Source organism: Haliotis cracherodii, unplaced genomic scaffold (assembly GCF_022045235.1).
Source record: "Haliotis cracherodii isolate W230 unplaced genomic scaffold, xgHalCrac1.p SCAF_7, whole genome shotgun sequence".
In the NCBI taxonomy this organism is placed as follows: Eukaryota; Metazoa; Mollusca; class Gastropoda; order Lepetellida; family Haliotidae; genus Haliotis; species Haliotis cracherodii.
Window position 1 is genome coordinate 2,195,508 of NW_027266330.1, and position 10,003 is coordinate 2,205,510.

The 10,003-nt window shown below is 39.3% G+C and overlaps 1 pseudogene; it reads left to right on the forward strand.

The window, feature by feature from the left end:
- On the forward strand, nucleotides 1–3,196 carry LOC139448323 (scavenger receptor class F member 1-like; annotated as a pseudogene).
- The last annotated feature ends 6,807 nt before the right edge of the window (nucleotides 3,197–10,003 follow it).

Consider the following 10,003-nt stretch of genomic DNA (forward strand, 5'->3'; position numbering starts at 1 on the left):
ATGCCGCTTCTTCAGATCTTTGCAATGGCATGTATGGTCATTTACACACAAGGTAAGAGTGAGTGAATGAGTTGGTGGGTTATAACATAAGTATTAGCATTCGTATGTCAGTGGCATAATGGGAGAGTGGCTGAGATAGGTTTAACATCGCTTTGAACAGTATTGCAGTTATATCACAGCTTGATGCGGGAGGAAAACTCGAAAGGATGCAGATCTTAGACATTGGCCACTTTGGCGAAACCCATGAGCACGGGTATGTTTAAACCCAGAAAGATAATCAGGGGAATCTGAGATCGAACCCATGATGATAAGTTTGAGGCACGCCAGAGGGACGCAACTCTGCACAACGTATTGCGGCGCCTTATGCGAGTTGACCAACCGTGCGACAATGACATTGTTACATGAACAAACAATAACACGACAAATCAAATATGTGTATTATAAACTAACATAAAACGGATCGAACTTTGAAAAGAGTTGTTGGGTGTGAAATATATTCATTGGGATAAACTAGGTGTAGGCATAAAATTTGATTGACGGGAAGAACAAGGAGTATGTATTCTGTGAAGTGTTTTTTACTACATGATGATATTCAACATGCTCCGTATGCTTATGGTCTTATTTAAAGTTAAGTGATTAGTGCTCGGAAGCAATCAGCATACTAAGATTCTGCACCCTGGTAATAACAGAGGTACAAGCTATGGGAGTATAATTAATTCTGGTTAAGCACATAAAGAATCAGTTTGAAGTCCTACATCAGTACTATGTAAGACAATATCGATGTCAAAGTAGCGATATGTCCTTTCGAGGTGGTCAGAAATTGCCTTTGTTGAAACTATCTATCCTTCGGTGTACAATCCTAAACTATGTGAACTGGGCCTCTGGTGTTTTGAGAACCATACAACTATAACTACGGTCCCACCAGTATAACAAGTGCTCTGAGCGTGACACAGTTGTTCCTAAAATGTCTTTGAAATGTATGTCTCTACAAGAAACCAATCCCAACATTACCTTTCACATAGCATACCTCCAACACATGCATACCTAAACTCTCATTCATTGTGCATTATCGAAGCCAGTTCTTGAATAGACTGTTTGATTACTTTTCGTGTCATATTTGGTCATTATTACCATGTATACATCCATTAACAAAATAGTCTTTAGACAATGCTTTATACATTTCGCACAAGCCCATCAGGTAATCTTTACTCTCACATTACAGTCCTTATTCATGTTTGTTATGATAGATACAGGCAACTACCTTCGAGGATATGATATACATATTTCCTACTGTATTTCATGAGAATTGAGAAATGTCATGTTAAATGAACAATGTCGTCTTAATTTCATTCCCTAAAAGAGCCTATTCCCCCTTGTAAACCTGTCATGAAAGTAAAGCTGTTGCTGTGTAACGACTGTTCAGGCAGCCTTCCCGCAGTGGACATTTCGTAACGAAAGTAGTTTATGTTTCTTTCCTAAATAATTGGTAACTTTACTAATGAGTACGTCAAATATATTTTATAATATTAAGATACGAATTACGTTTTCATTCCCAGGTGCTAATTGTACGAAAAATCAGCATTGTGCCGAGTGTGATGTAAACACAGACCGATGCAGCACACGATGCTCTACGGGATATTTCGGCCCAAAGTGCATGAATGTTTGCAGCAGAAGGTGCAGGTACCACTCATGTAAGCTGGTCCTCGACAGGGGTATTGAGACATGTACTGATGGCTGCATACCAGGATTCCAAGGCCCAAACTGCCTGAGGCCATGTTACAGTACCAAGGAACACTGTACCAGATGCCCAGGTGGATGTCATGGGAAGTATTGCCAGATGGGTCGAACTTGTTTCTCTGGTTGCAGCGACTCATACTATGGAGAAGGATGTAGCACGTGTTCCATCAGATGTAAGTCCTGCAACAGGATCACAGGAACATGTGAGGAGTGTCAGCCTCCATATTCTGGACTGGACTGTAGATCCTCGTGTGAGCACTGTGTCGGTGGATGTGAGAGTGGCTGCCAACAGGGATGCAGACAAGGATTCTATGGAGACAATTGCACTGAAGCATGCAGTGACAACTGCCGAGCTAATCCCTCCCTGTCTACTGATGAACAATGTCCTGAGGGAGACTCATGTACCCCTGAGTGCCACAGCCAGACTGGCGAGTGTGTTCACGGTTGTGTAGATGGCTGGTATGGCCAAAAGTGTGCAAGGAGATGCAACTCTAACTGCAAACATCAAAGGTGTCACCGCGCAGGTGGGTGTATTGAAGGATGTGCACCGGGACGTTTTCCGTCTAATTGTGAATCATGCCTGGAGCAGTGCCTCAACATCACTTGTGCCCCAAGCAATGGATCTTGTTGCAATGGTTGCAGCAATGATTTATCTGGAGATAAATGTAACCTATCCTGTAGTGTATGTCTGGATAGTAGTGACAAGAACTCGAGTTTATGTACACCTGAATACAATATCACTCGATACACGTGTAGCTACAACTGCACAAACAACGGCTCATTAGCTAATTGTTCCACCGGATCCTGTGACACAGGTAAGCCATGCTGATTGGTCTGAGACACCGCCATGTAATATTAATTTGTTCTGGCACTGCTTTAAGAAACAACATTTTGTTGATTTATCTGGGTTCTGTTTAGGTGGAGCTCTAGACATACACAATATGTTTCTATACAATGAAGAGCCGAAAAAATGTATTTTTAAAATTCCCCCTTGTCGTATAACAAATCAATCAAATCAAATCGTTCTGAGAGTTTTAAATGTTTTTCATAACACCCGTTGTTGTTTTTGAAAGGATGACATATTCCAATTTCATAGCAAGCTTTTATGAAAATACTGAGAAAGCCGCTGTAATGTTGGGTTTGTAACATCTGTTGTGGTACACAGTGTTCGTCATACAGAGAAAGTTAGCGAAATGCAGTCAGTTTATTCAAGATTAAGCTAATCCCCAATGCAGGCTGTAGGAAGCAATGAAATAAAAAAAAGACATACAGAAATGACTCCGTAAAACAAGTATCATACTGGCATGAGCTGTTTATTTAATATTACTTTCAGATTCTTTTCCACTCGCCACAGGTACTGTGAAGTACCTGGTGGTGTTTGTCATCTGTGTCCTGGCAGCGAGTTCAGTTGGTTACTGCTGCTACCGCAGAGGTCTCTCAGCCAAAGCGTACGTACTGAGCAGATAGTACACATTGATATTGCTCTATCCTATGATAGTAAGGCTAAGTTGTCATATGTGTCATACATGTTCTTTTTATGGTCGGTGTTGTGTCTAACTTATCACTATCATCACCACTAATAAAACCACTATTATACAAATGGAAGATCGATGTAATTAAGGTATGTTGCTAATATTCATGCCCTGTCTGTTTTAGAGAGAATGCAGGTTCAGAGGTGGGAGTAGATGAAGGTGAAGCACACCACTGTCAACACAACCTGCAGGACATACAAGGTAACCAGTCCGAAGACAATGACAGTAACGAAGGCGACACGGGACCAGTCATTGTATATCTTTAATCCAACATTTAACACTCTATTCAGATAACAATAAAATAAAGTAATCTTCATTTTTTATGTTGATTTCTTTTATCAGATATTTCGTTCACTGGTACCATGTATTAGAATGAGAATAATGTCCTGGCTGCTTTTCCATTCGTCCAAGAACTTATTTAGTACCATGAGGTAATATAATATTAAAGAGTGAAAGTGTATGGTTTTACGTGGCATTGAGCAAGATTAGAGTCAAAGAGTGGTCACAATATATGGGTATCACACATTATAACAATTGGGGAATCGAACCCGGACCTTCTGTATGACGAACGAACGTTGTGAATCACTAGGCTATACCAACACCCGACAACAATAGAACACATATACATACAGATAATACAACTGTTTAAAACTGTTTGGAATCAATTCTGTGAAATCGTCAGATTTTGCAATGTTATTGCTGCCATGATATTTTGATGAAAGTAAATGAATTCTTTGTTCCATGAAGAAGAACACTATTTTTGTTGTAAATTCGTACCTTGACCTTGAGTAAAACGATCGATAAAACGATATCTTTGAAAATTGGATTTCATGTCCAATGGAAAAGTGGACAATTAGGAGTTAAACCTGCTGTGTTCTGAAATTTAATGAAGTCCCACTGTAGAGTAGATACCTTTTATTTTAATTTAGAACCCAGCGCTTTAGCAAATATATATTATGAGGTATCTACTCTGCAGAGGGACTACATACGATTTCAACACACAGAAGGCTTATATCTATCTATTCTACCATGACGGCAACAAGGCTTTGAAAACGGTGCTCTCTTGCAATGCAGGGTACAAAAGATCCGCTATCTCAGAACATTCTGAAAAGGGATCAAAGGTAGTTTTTCACACAGTTTTTCAAAAAGAAACTGACAAATAACACTTCAAACTTAGTCCAAAGATGTTTGTTTTAATTTCATCGCAACCTGGTACACACTGTCATTTCCTTTCTTGGAAATCAGCGCAACATGTCATTTCTTGGAAATCGAAAATGCCATTTCTCATTGTAGGGGGGACAGGTGTAGAAGAAGTTTGAAAATGCTAAATGAATATATTTCTACAACAAACTATATTTATCAACATTCTACCATTTATTTTACATGTGTAAGTCTTAATAGTCAGTTAGCAATTACCCCAGTAAATACTTGGATGTGGCAGAACTTGACATCAGGGTTACTCACACCTCACAACTGTCAATGACTGCCAATGTCGTTTTTTACCTTCTCCGTGTCTCAGACATGTTACACGAAACAAAGATGACAATCACGATCTATGATGTGGTTCAACATTAACCTGTAGATTTACTGGGAATGCGACTGATGGTACAACGTGAGCGCAAATGGAACTGGAGCATAACTGAGCAGCCGCTTGTTAGGCTGCAAACGAGCAGGCTATTTGACACGAGGGACTTGATTTAACCTGTCTGTTTCAAGATGTCACGGATTAGACGCCAGCGTGTTGCAACGGAATCTAAGCGTCTGCATATGCAGGGTTATCATCAAAACCCTCTCTTCAGACACTTACTCTCATCGGTTTGTATCAACTCAGTTATTGATCTATGAAGTAGCTCTTTAAATTTGCATGTAATTTATAAGATATGTGGGTGTCGTCAATGTGAAAGTATCGGGTTGTGAAGTGTGACTCCAGGAGTAATCTCCCTTGTACTGTGCTAGTCCTGACAGTGAGCCGCTTCTACCTCACTGCTGTGTTAATATGACAGGTGAAGTCCTCACCTGAATGTGTGCAATGAGCGGCCTGTAGTGTATCTGAGTCCGACGGAGTAGTCTCCCTTGTACCATTCACAGTTTGTACGCATACTACTAGGACAGTGTTGATATGACTACAATCACTGGCGCAACCCACACACGTCTGGTGGCCGAGACGGGACATCACTTTCTCGCTTTCTCACTTTATGGCTTTCTTGTTCTATTGCTTTCTCGCTCTATCGCTTTCTCACTTTATGGCTTCCTTGCTCTATTGCTTTCTCGCTCTATCACTTTCTCACTTTATGGCTTCCTTGCTCTATTGCTTTCTCGCTCTATCGCTTTCTCACTTTATGGCTTCCTTGCTCTATTGCTTTCTCGCTCTATCGCTATCTCACTTTATGGCATCCTTGCTCTATTGCTTTCTAGCTCTATCGCTTTCTCACTTTATGGCTTCCTTGCTCTATTGCTTTCTCGCTCTATCACTTTCTCGCTTTCTCCCTCTATCGCCTTCTTGCTTTATCACTTTCTTGCTTTATCACTTTCTCATTCTATCGTTTTCTCGCAGTATAGCAATATTCCCTCTTGGCCACGATAATACATCTGGATATGCTAGGTTACTGCATATAAGAGCTGATTAATATACATTTTTTATTGTATATAAGGAATATCTAGTGTTTTATCCATAATTTATATTTGACTAGATTGTAAAAGTGTACATATGGTATATCTAGTCATAATCATTATATCTTAGTTATAAAGTATATCAGTTGTGTAATGCTACTGAATAGTTATTTGCATTACAGTATTATATTGATTAGTTACAACACATAAGACATTCTGTGTTGTATATTTAGGTCTCGCTTTACATGCATGTCGCTGCTGTGGGTAGATGGAACATTCTACAAACACAATCTGCGAGTTGTGAGGTATATATTTCTGTCCTCGACAGTCAAATGGCGATGATATACGGACAAGATTTTCACCCTGTAACAAATGATTATACAATAAGTATAACGCACAATAAGTCATAATAGATGATAATGTATACAGGCGCATAAAACTTTAGTATGATGCCAATTAAAATGATGTCTCACAGAATATCTATGGAATAACCAGCAGACATTTATGCATACTAGATATTACAACAGTATATATATATATATATATATATATATATATATATATATATATATATATATATATATATATATATATATATATATATACAGTATGTATATATATATATACGAGGGGTGTTCATTCAAGATTTCCCCTGACCCACTTCCAATGGACCTAGTGGAATGAAACTTGACATAGGTTTTAGTCTTTCTCCACATAGGAACCACCAAGAGTTACACACTTCTCCCATCGTTTCATGCAACTATGGAGATCTCGCTTGTAAAGGCCCTCATTTTGCGTCTCAAATCAGTGTTTCATCAACTGTGAAACGTTTTCCCTTCAAAAATGACTTCATGGCTGGAAAGAGGTGGAAGTCAGATGATGCAACGTCAGGAGAGTAAGGAGGATGCAGAAGGATTTCATAGCCACAGGACCGCGCTTCTGTCTGGGCAACATGAGAGTTGTGTACTGGAGCATTGTCTTGCAGGAGACGGACACCCTTGGTCAGCATGCCACGCCTCTTAAGCTTGATAGCGTCCCGCAAATTCCGCAGCAGTGAAGCATAGTAAGCTCCTGTAATTGTGGTACCCTTTGCCAAGAAATCCATCATCACTACTCTTTGCTGGTCCCAAAACACCGTGAGCATGACCTTGCCTGCAGAGGGCTGGACACGTGCCTTCTTTGGGGGTGGTGACTCCGCATGCTTCCATTGCATCGACTGAACTTTAGTCTCAGGATCATAGTGATGGACCCATGTTTCATCCTGTGTGTTAAGTCTGTCAAAAGTGTTTGCCTGGTCTTTTGGGGGCACATGTCCAAAAGATCCTTTGAGCAATTGACTCGTTCCTGCTTTTGGAAAGGTGTGAGCAACCTGGGAATCCATCGTGCAGACACCTTATGCATGTTCAAATTGTCATGGGTTATTTTTTCCACAGACCCTACACTGATCTTGACATCTTGTGCTAACTGGCGAACAGTTATACGTCAGTCTGCCAAAATGGCGGTCTCCACTTGATGGATAGTGTCCTCATCAATGGCTGAATGGGGGCGACCAGGAATGGCAGCTGTTTCCACAGATGTCCGACCACACTTGAACAGGCGATGCCAGTGTTTAACAACGTCATATGATGGGGCATCTTCCCCATAAGTTGCTTTCATTTCATCGAAAGTTTTTTTTGGTGTGCGACCTTTCAAATATAAAAACCTAATCACTGCTCGGTATTCTACTGACTCCATTGTCACACCCTACTCGATCATAACACCTGTGTAAAGTGGTAAGATTAATAGTTCGGTGCTGCAAATTCAGACATTACCCAAAGATACATGTATCATTACACATGTAAAATTTCAACCAAATATGATAACCCTAAGTGGTTTAGGGGAAATCTTTAATGAACACCGCTCGTATATATTCTGTACAGAATATACATGTATATATATTCTGTACCTATGAACTGACTCAATGCATATAACATAATCATATATTTACAGTTTACTTATTCTATCATAATATTAAATACTACTCACAGATATTTGCACAAATCAGACAAAATAAACATATCATATATACCCTGTGGGTGACACCGAGGTGAGTCTGTCCCTACCAACAATCCGCCATTCAAAGTGTGCAGTGAGGCCATCTTATCAACAGTCATTTCAAAAAGACATAAAGCAAAGATCAATTAATTAAGTCTACTCTCATTTTTTTTCATTTTTCATTTATAATTTACTCTAACGTTAATTTCAAGATTTACAGAACATACTATTCAAAAGAAGTTAAAGAACACCCGATTCTTTAATATGACTAAGGTTAGTCATTAGAGAAAACGACAGAGCGAGAAAGCGATAGAGCAAGAAAGCAATAGTGCAAGAAAGCAAGAAAACGAGCAAGCGATAGAGCGAGAAAGCGATAGAGCGAGAACGCAAGAAATCTATAAAGCGAGAAAGCGATAGGGCGAGATAGCGATATTTCCCATTATGTCGTACATTAAAACGTTTTTTGCTGATATTTAGTGATGCATTCCTCACCGCTATTTTGCCTCTTATAATTAGATTTCTTTAACATCTTGTAGTTGATAAATATGTTACAAATACATACATAACTTCTTCACGTTTAGTTTGTATATACTTGTATTGTAGTAAACAAGCAAGATTCACAGACTACAAAAGAATAGTCGCTGTTCATATTTTCTTTTTGTTCATTACACCACCACCACCCCCTCCAATATTCATCCGTCAGTCTTAAAACTGACACTCTGTAGGATATATTGAACTTGAAGAAATAATGATAACATAAAGATCATATATTGACAAAAATTGTCAGTTGTATCAGCCACTGTTTGTATTGTTTGCAATATTTTGTCGGTCATTAGCCGAATATTTGCTCGTCCGATTTCGGGTTCACAATTATATTGATTAAGATGCATGTACATTGTGCAGACAAATTTTTATATGTACACAGTTATTTTTCCCTTACAAAATACTGATGGATTAGATATATGTCTCCACCTTAAGTCACATATACGACTTTCGAGAGCGTCATTAAGCTGTAACCCCATTCCTTGGGCAATAGAAATGAAATGCGTTGTAAATATTATTTAAAAACAACTCGTTTGTTATAATTACTTTCTATCAAACTGTCTTCGGGAATTAAATTCAATGCGAAAGTGCTTGTAAAATAAAGTTTAACTTTCCCGTGAGGGGAGACTAGATATCCGATTATAGTATAGGCTCAGACAGGAATATACATTTTTATATAACAATTCTTTATCCATTTAAACTGTATGGTTAACAACTGTGCGTTCTGATGTGAGTTATGTAGTTATCTACTACATTTTTACACAGACAATGAGTCAGACACACACAAACACACACACACACACATACATAATTTTGACAAAACTAGACTTAAGATTACATAAAATATGTACATAAGTACATGCAAGTACATATAGTTGTAGATTTCCACAAGACAACTCGGCCACCATACACCCGGCATGTGTGTTGCCAATGCAATATTAGAGGTATAGTGTATCTGAACCTGACGGAGTTGTCTCCCTTGTGTCGATCAGCGTGTATGCACATACTGCTTTAACAGTGTTGATATGATTAACGATCACTGGTGTACCCCGCACCCGGCACGTACTGTGTGAATGTCATATAAGAGTTAAGTCTTGTGCACCTGCACTTGACGGAGTAGTCTCCCTTGTGCCGCTGACTTTGAGCAATGGTTTATACACTCTGCCAGTGTTGGTAGGACTGTACTGGCGGCGAAAACTACCACACTATCTTGGTTTTGACTCGGATATATAAGTGTATGCATGAATGAACGCATTCGTTGAATAGAAACGTAAACAGAATAGTACACACTACAGGCCGAAGGAAGGAATTCACAGTTGGCGTGAGTGTGGGCAGGGGTGAGTCAAGTATACATGACAGTGTGTGACCAGTGTAATCTCATCACATTATATATACACACGTGGGATGACACTGCAGACCACGGTGGTCGAGTGTGTATACCGTATACATGACAGTGTGTGACGAGTGTAATATCATCACACTTTATATACAAACGTGGGATGACAGTGCAGACCACGGTGGTCGAGCGTGTATACCGCATACATGAC